Here is a 9,503-nt window from a genome sequence, read left to right as displayed (position 1 = left end):
TTATAAAACCTTATAGAGATTTATAAAATCATGAGGGGCATTGATATGTTAAATACACAAGGTCTTTTCGCTGTGGTGGGAGAGTCCAGAAATAGAGGGCATTCATTTTGGGTGAGAGGGGAAAGATATAAAAAGGACCTGGGGGCAAATTTTTCACGCAAAGGGTGGTACATGTATTGAATTAGCTGCCAGAAGAAGTGGTTGAGTCTAAAACAATTACAAAATTTAAAAGACATTTGGATGGGTATATGGGCCGAGATTAATTTAGGATACCTGGTGAGCATGGACCGACGGGTTTGTTTCCATACTGTACAACTCTATGGTTCTATTTCTGCATAGTCAGAATCAATTTCACAAGACTAGGAATAGGCCATCCACAACTTATACCCTCTCCTCAACTGTGGACTAATTGAACATATTTGAATGCAAGTTTCAGAAAGATGTCTGCAGCTTTTCTATAAAGTTGAACATGCTTTCATGATATTTCTGAATATATCATTTTAGCGATTCTCAATTTTAAAGATCAGTCATTTCTCGTGCAGCCGTGTCTACCAGGTAGAGTCATCAACATCCATTCTCTTTCTCTCTTCCTAGAAGGGTTTGATACAGCGATCGAAGAGGGTTTGAGGCATCCGCAAGCACAGGGAGTGGCTGGAAGAGAAGGAGAGAGAATGGTCGGAGGGGCAGAGTGTCAGGGGGTGAGAGAGATAATTGACAGGGGGACAGAGGGTGGGGGGATGAGAAAGACTGGGGGGAACAGAGGGTGATGGGAATGGAGAAGATTGTGGGGACCGATGGTGAGGGAAAGTGAAAGACTGGTGGGCAGAGGTGGGGAGGAAAAGAATGCAGGGTAGAAGGGTGGGGGTTGAAAGATAATGGACGGGGACAGTGGGTGGGGAGAGATTGGACAGGGGGGTAGAGGGTGGGGGTGGAGAGACTGCCCAAATCCCACCTTCCCCAGGACTGGTGTTGATATCTCATGAATTGGAACCCACTCCTCCCACATCAGATGAGTGTCAATCATTTCTCAATATATACGTGGCGAAAGCAGTAGAATCATAATTCTGACAGGCAATTCGGCCCATCGAATTCACACTGACCTTCCAAATAGCATACCATCCAGGCCCATCTGCTGACCTTACAGCCCTGCATTTCCTCATGGCTAACCCACTCTAATCTGTACACTTAAGCATGGCCAATCCACCCTAAACTGCAGATCTTTGGACTGTGGGAGGAAATCAGAGCACTCGCAGGTAACCCACACAGACACAAGGAGGAGGACGTGCCAAAGTCCACACAGATAGTTACCCAAGGATGGAATCAAACACGGACCCCTGGCACTGTGAGGCAGTGGTACTAACCACTGAGCCACTGTGCTGTCCAGAGTTAGCTTCTAACTCTTCACGCACCCTCAGCAGAGGCTCTCTCCTGACATTTGTGGACCACACCTGCTGAAACCTCCTTTTCCCACATCTTCAGCCCTGAGCACATTGGTTCCCGAATCCTGGCACCAGATAGACACCGATGTCATCTGGCCTCCTGCTACCAACTGCGGAGACCGGAGACAATCCCTGTCACTATTCTGTCTCTTACCACCATCTCCCCAATGTTGTTCGTACTCCCAGCACCCAGCCAGTTCGCGTCTCCACTCCCTTGCAGCCCTCTCTCAGATCCCTTTACCTGCCTGATCCACGCTCACGCCTCCTGACCCTGTCCATTGACTCAATCAGAAGGGTCTGTCCGGAGAGGAATGACCAACTCCTGGAATAAAATGTCTGGTTATCTTTTTCATCAAAGGTCTGCAGCCTGGCTTTCAGCTCCATCTCTCTGAGCTGAATGTCCACCAGCATGTGTTTGCACTGGATCACAGCATCCAGAGCCTCCCACCTTCTGCAAATCAACAGACAAGTCCCACCTTACACTCTCCAACGTGTGTTGTGTAACTGCTTAATCATTTCAGGTGGCCGAGCAGAGGCTAAGTTCAACTTGGATTCCAAACTTGGGTATCAATAGCCATGAGGATGGCTTCAAATGGACCTTTGGTTCATGTCACACTACAGGTGACTCCACTACACTATACAGTCTCTCTCTCACACACACACACACAGACACACACACACACACACTCATACACACACTCATACACACACACTTGCACGTAAGTCAGTAGGGTGAATTTGCGGAATTATATTTGCAAATACATTATATTTTGCTCAAAAAGTGCACAATCTGCAGGCAGTAAATGCATGTAATATTTTATAAATTCCTACTTTGGAAATAGAACCAGTCTGACTCAAGATTGGGATACTGACAGTCTTGAACCTCACACCTTCCATGCATTGTCTGAGCTATCACTTCTTTTTATAAAATAGAGTGATAGAGTCTTAGGGATGTAAAGCATGGAAACAGACCCTACTGTCCAATCTGTCTACGCCCACCAGACATCCCAACCCAATCTAATCCCACCTGCCAACACCCAGCCCATATCCCTCCAAACCCTTTCTATTCATATACCCATCCAAATGCCTCTTAAATGTTACAATTGTACCAGCCTCCACCACATCCTCTGGCAGCTCAATCCATACACGGACCACCCTCTGCGTGAAAAAGTTGCCCCTGAGGTCTCTTTTATATCTTTCCCTCTCACCCAAAAGGAATGCCCTCTAGTTCTGGACTCCCCGATCCCAGGGAAAATACTTTGTCTATTTATTCTATCCATGCCCCTCATAATTTTGTAAACATCTTTCAGGTCACACCTCAGCCTCCAACGCTCCAGGCAAAATAGCCCCAGCCTGTTCAGCCTCTCCCTATAGCTCAAATCCTCCAACCCTGGCAAGATCCTCGTAAATCTTTTCTGAACCCTTTCAAGTTTCACAACATCTTTCCGATAGGAAGGAGACCAGAATTGCACGCAATATACCAACAGTGTCCAAATCAATGTCCTGAACAGCTGCAACATGACCTCCCAACTCCTGTACTCAACACTCTGACCAATAAAGGAAAGCATACCAAACGCCTTCTTCACTATCCTAATTACCTTAAGTTATCTCGAGGATGTGACTTAAAAGAAGTTCTATGATGTACATATTAATGAACTGAAACCTGCAACCCATTCTAAAAGATGAAAGACTTAACAGCAATCTTGGTTTGTTCAATATATCATTTCAGTTGCATGACACTGATCTTTTGCTATAAATTCTGTGTCTTATGATCCTGCTCCACAGCTACCTGATGAAGGAGCAGCGGTTCGAAAGCTAGTGCTTCCAAATGAACCTGTTGGACTATATCCTGGTGTTATGTGATTTTTAACGTTGTTTCTCATGAACACAGCCACAACACCTTCTGCTGGTGGTAGTAAACATTACGATGTTGATGAAACGATGCAGTACCTGCAGAGATCTTAACAGTTTCTAACGATACTTGCAACTGATTCACTACTCCTTCTGATCAAGACTTTGGCAACTTTGTGCTGGGAGCTGAATGAGCAGCTTTAAATCAGAAGCCTATTGGATTTTAAATCTTTCAATGTCTGAGTCCGAATTTAGGCAACCTTTATTGCGACCCAACTTTATTACAGCTTCATGATCTCCCCAGCAAAAAAATTACGGCCTCTCCCCATTGCGGACCCAAGAATGTTTCAGCAGGCCAGGAGAATTGACGAATGTATTCCTGTACTTGGAGCAAGTGAATGGTTTCTCCCCGGTGTGAACATGCCAGTGCATCAGCTGGTTGCACAACCAACTGAATCCCTTCCCACACACAGAGCAGGAGAATGGCCTCGTTTCTGTGTGAATGCTTCTATGAGTCTCCAGCACTGACGGGAAGGGAACCCTTTCCCACAGTCCCCACATTTCCACAGTTTCCCCATGGGGAGAGCTTTCCTTGTGTCGCTCTGGGTTTGAAATTACCAATAGAATGGGTACACAGTCTCTCTCCACCGTGAGGGGTGAGACTTTGATTCCCCAAATTGAGTAACTGGTTTCAAGCACTTTTCACAGTCAGTGCACTGAATCTCCCTCACTCGGGTGTCTCCGTATTCTTCCTGCTTAAGTGTCCAAAATCTCTCAAGCAGAGAAAAGCAAACATTTCTTCTCAATTGGAACGGTTGCTGATATTCAAGTCCCAATGAATCAAGTGGCTCTGTCAGAAGTTGATGTATAATTTGCTTTCAGATTTCTTTCTACATGTCTTCCTGCAAAAATAAGTTCACAAAATACGTGATCACAGACAGTACTGTTAAATGAACATAACATAGGTGACAATTCCTGTAGTTTGTCAGATGCCTGATCGCATATTATCCAGGACACAGAAACCCGAAAACCCTCATGCAGTCAGATAGCCTTAAGTGTGTATGGAGGAAATCTTCATTTCGGTGACAATAACCTGGAACAAGCTGCCTCCAAAGGCGCTGGAAATGGAGCTGAATCAAGGACAATGAAAATGAAATGTCAAGGCTACTTGAGAAAAACAAACCTGTAAAGTTGCTGAATGACTTTCTGCTGTCCTATTCAATAAAAAAGATGACAAGAAATACAGAACATAACTTCAGTGCGAGATTAGAATGTGAAAAATAATCGCCACAAAGCTTTTATAACAGCGAATAATATCAGATCTACACCATATGAAGCAACATTTGTCCACATTTTATATCAACGTGCCAATCCCTTAGATTCTGCTCCATCCCACGATTAACTACCCTTTTAATTCTGAACATGAGGAAAGAAGCGATCTTTTTCCACAATGCAAATTGTATTTAAATAAACGTGTCAAACTGAGGTGAAAAAAATTAATATACCGCTAAGAAGAACAGAGAGCGTCTGACACCTTTGCAGAGTCTCCTACCTCCCTCGATTCACTTCAGTTGCTACAAGTGAATAGTGTTTCCTCCCTCTCTCTCTCCTTCCCAGGATGAGGAATGGAAAGGGTGAAGATATTACTTTGCTCCCACGATTTCACTATGATGTGGGAATCCTTGTCTCTCTCCAGCTTTGACAATCGGTTGAAAGACCACTCATGTACGGAACGTGTTCCATCTATTGCTGCTGCGACTGGGGTGTTGCTATTTCAGGCTGTGGTACCCGCTTAAAGCTCTTCCCACGGTCAGTTCATTGGAACAGTCTCACTCAGATATGCACACCTCAGTCTCACTGATGTTTGAAACCTTGTGAAGCAGACAGGAAAGGATAGAAATAAAAAAAAATCTACAAGATTCAAAGGTTGATGATATTCCCGTGTCAATGAATTGATTGTCTCTATCAGATCTTGTTTTAAGATTTCTGGCTGTAAATCCTCCCTTTCTCGTATCCTGTAAAAGGAGATTACAGAAGACATTGCTGTCTAGACAGTAGAGAAATTCAAAATAGACAATTCTGGTTTCTGCGGAACATTCTTTCTTTTCTCCTTCCCTCAAAAATGTGAATCTTAATGCTACAGTCTCCCTCCAAACTTACTCTGCTGTAGCTATTATCACCCTCATTCCCGCTCTCCTAAAAATGCTGACAAATGTTGACTGACAGATCTATGCTCGCCTTCTCCCGTCCTGGACATAGGCTGTAAGAGACTGGGCCAGGAGTGGGCCATTCAGCTCATGGGGCTTGTTCTGCAATTCCACAAGATCATGTCTGTGCTGCTGTGGCCTTAACTCCATTTCCTGCCTGCTGTCTATAACCTTTCAAATACCTGTCACTCAAAATTATGTTCAATTCAGCCTTGAAGACATTCCATGGGCCAGAATCCATTATTCTCTGAGGGGAAGCATTACACAAATTAACGAGAGAATAAATTCATCATTTCTGCCTGATATTGGGAGAGCCCTGATTTGTAATCTGTGTAAGTGAGCTCTAGACTTTTTGACTAGGAAGCATTTTATCAGAACCTGTGTTGATGAGAACCATCAGAGTTTTATTGGTTTAAAATGACGTCACCCCTCATTTTTCTCAAAGCCAGTGACTGCTTACCCAATCTGCTCAACCTCTCCTCATAAGACAATCCTGTTCATGCCAGGAATCAGTCGAGTGAACCTTCTCTGAACTGCTTCCAATACAAGTACATCCCTCCTTAAGGAAATGACCCAGAAATGCACAGAATATATTTGAGCTGTGGTCTCACCAATACCATGAGCAGCTGGAACAAGCCCTCTCATCCTATAAACTCTATCCCACTTTCATCTCCTGCAAAGCCAAAAAGTTAACCTCAGAATGAAAAAATAAATGGAAAAGGAGAGGGTGAGAAAAGAGTGTGCGGTACTCACAGATATCATATAGAGGAAGGAAGTTGCAGTCTGGGATGAAGCTCAATCTTCATTCAGAGAGAGAGGCGCAGCAGCAACAGCTTCAGGAACTCATGGTCCAACTTCTGCAGTCAGACATAGGGGGTTCTGATTTACAGGAAGACCTACCAGCCTTCCGGTCCTCCAGGAATTCCAATTGGTCAATCTCCAGGCAAATGCGAGGGCAGTTGACCAATGCGAGACAGGCAGTTTAAAACACATGGAAATCACTGGCTGGCACTGCGGCTCCAAGGCCTTCAAATTTCTTCCTCTCCTGGGGTCCCCACTGGTACCCCTCCAATGACACACTCATTCATTTGGCTGAACTGGTTCTCACCCAAAATAATTTCTCCTTTCAATACTCCCACTTCTGCTAGATCACAGGGGTAGCCATGGGCACAGGCGTGGGCACCAGCTATGCCTGTCTCTTCATCAGGTACATAGAAAAGGCAGTCTTCCGCAGCTACACCGGGACCATTCCCCACCTTTTCCTTCGTTCCATTGATGGCTGTATTGGTGCCACCTTGTGCTCCCACGAGGAGGTTGAACTCTTCATCAATTTCACCAACACATTACACCTTGACCTTTAGTTCACCTGGACCATTTCAGACACTTCCCTCCCTTTCCTGGACCTCTCCCTCTAACAGTGACCGATGCAACACGGACATCTTCTACAAACCCACCGACTTCCACAGCGACCTGGACTACAGCTTCTCCCATCCTGCCTCGTGTAAAAACGCTATCCCTGATTCCCAATTCTTCCGCCTCCACCACATCTGCTCCCAGGAGGACCAGTTCCACCACAGAACACACCAGATGGCCTCTTTCTTCAAAGACCACAATTTCCACTCCAAAATGATCGATGATGGCCTCCAAGTGCATCTAATCTGCTCCCCAACCCAACCCACTCTCCAATCTTGGCACCTTCCCTCACCACTGCAAGAATTGGAAAACCTGCGCCCACAGCTCCCCTCTTGCCTCTGTCCAATGCCCTAAAGGAGCCTTCTACGTCCATCATAGATTCACCTGCACTTCCCCACACATCATTTACTGTATCCATTGCTGCTGATGCGGTCTCCACTACCTTGGGGAGACAGGACAACTACTTGCAGAACACTTCAGAGAACATCTTCAGGACAGATGCACAAAGCAACCCCACTGCCCAGTGTCTGAATGCTTTAACTCCTCCTCCCATTTCGCCAAGGACATGCAGGTCCTGGGACTCCTCAATCGTCAAAACCTAACCACCCGATGCCTGGAGGAAGAACGCCTCATCTTCCACCTTGGTACCCTTCAACCAGACGGGATTGATGTGGATTTCACCAGTTTCTTCATTTGGTCTCCCCCCACTTTATCCCAGACCCAACCTTCTAACTCAGCACCGCCCTCATGACCTGTCCATCTTCCTTCCCACTTATCCGCTCCAAACTCCTCGCTGACCTATCGCCATTACCCCACCTTCACTATCTGTCACACTCTTAGCCACCTTCCCCCACCCACCCACATCTCCACCCCCCCTCTCATTTATTTCTCTACCCCCTTGGCTCACAAGCCTCATTCCTGAAACGCCAATTCTTCTGCTCGTCGGATGCTGCATGACCTGCTGTGCTTTATCAACACCACACTCTCAGCACTGCGGCTCTGATTGGCTCCTCCAAGAATTCTCTGCCATGATTATGGACGTCACAACGCAGAAGCAGCCCTATCAGTTTCAGAGTGAAACTCTGTACCTCTGCGCGACATCGGGGAGAAAAATAACGTTTCTCCCTTCCCATTCCTCATCCTGGGAGGGAAAGAAAGGTGGCCGGGGGGGGCGAAAAACCACTGTTCACTTGTAGCAACTGGAGGCCGAGGCTGTGAATCCATGGGTAGGAATTTCACATTCTTTCTCTCCAGGCTTTCAGATCCTCATGGCACTTATCAGTATTGGAACGTAAAAAGGGACACAGATCTGTCTGGTGTTACTGAAGCATTTAATGCACTATCCGTGATTCTCTAAGATTAGATGATAATTATTTGTTGTAATATTGTGTTTTAGATATGTCAATATACTCCCAATTATACTGTTATTGAAGGGGACAGTAAGTGAGCATTGGACGGAGAGTCACAAAGATGTACAGCACGGAAATAGTCCAACACATTCAGTCCAACACATTCATGCCCAGCAGCTATCCTGGACAAATCTAGTCCCATTTGCCAGCATTTGACCCATATCCCTCTAAACCCTTCCTATTAATGTCCCCATCCAGACGTTTTTTAAGTGTAGTAATTTTACTAGCGTTTACCACTTCCGCTGACAGCACACACCACCCTCTGTGTGAAAAGGTTAACTCTTTATGCCCCTTTTAAATCTTTTCCCTCTCACCTGAAATCTCTGCCCTTGGACAGTTTTGGACACCCCACTCTGGGAAAATACCTTGTCTAATTACCCTACCCATGCCACTCATGATTTTATAAACATCTACTAGGTCACCCTTCAGCCTCTGATACTCCAGAAAAACAGCCCCAGCCCATTCCGCCTCTCTCCATAACTCAAACACTCCAACCCTGGCAAGATCCTTGTGTATCTTTTCTGAGTCGTTTTAAGTTTAAAACCCTTCCTAAATCAGGGAGAGCCGAACTGAACACAGTATTCCACAAGCGGCCTGACCAATTTGGGATACCTGATCGGCATGGACATGTTGGAATTGAAAGGCCTGTTTCTGTGCTGTCGAGCTCTGTGACTCTATCATAGGGATGTAACCCAAGTCTACATTCCCTTCTCCGTCCTGCCACCTGTTGTGTGGCTCAGACCTTGGAAACCTCAGTTGGTAACCAAACCCTGACAATGTCCAAAAACCTCTTGGCATTTCTCACAAAAGTCACCAGGATTGTAAGCTTCCGTCAGAAACATTATTTTGCTACTTGTGCAACCTGAAAAATGGATGACAATTCCCTGTTTCACATGCGTGGTCTTCTCCTGTTCTCTGTATCATATGTTGAGGCGGGCAAGGCTTGTCAATGGCCGCTCGGGTGTCCGAGAAAAGTTTCGAAACGAAATGGTTGAATTATCTGCCAGTGAAGAGAGCCCGGTTCTGAGGGACGGGACAAACAGCAGCAGGGAGACTGGATGAGAAGCAGCTGTTCGGGAAATACTTTGCCGCTTGCAATTCTGAGAGCAATCTCAAAGGTATTTCATACTGAGCATGTCTCAGGACGCTCACGAGGTGTGGGGCGTTACACATGCGCATGCTAT

The sequence above is a fragment of the Chiloscyllium punctatum genome, chromosome 36 (genome assembly GCF_047496795.1).
Source record: "Chiloscyllium punctatum isolate Juve2018m chromosome 36, sChiPun1.3, whole genome shotgun sequence".
NCBI classification, from domain to species: Eukaryota; Metazoa; Chordata; class Chondrichthyes; order Orectolobiformes; family Hemiscylliidae; genus Chiloscyllium; species Chiloscyllium punctatum.
Note: the sequence above shows the minus strand (reverse complement) of the source record.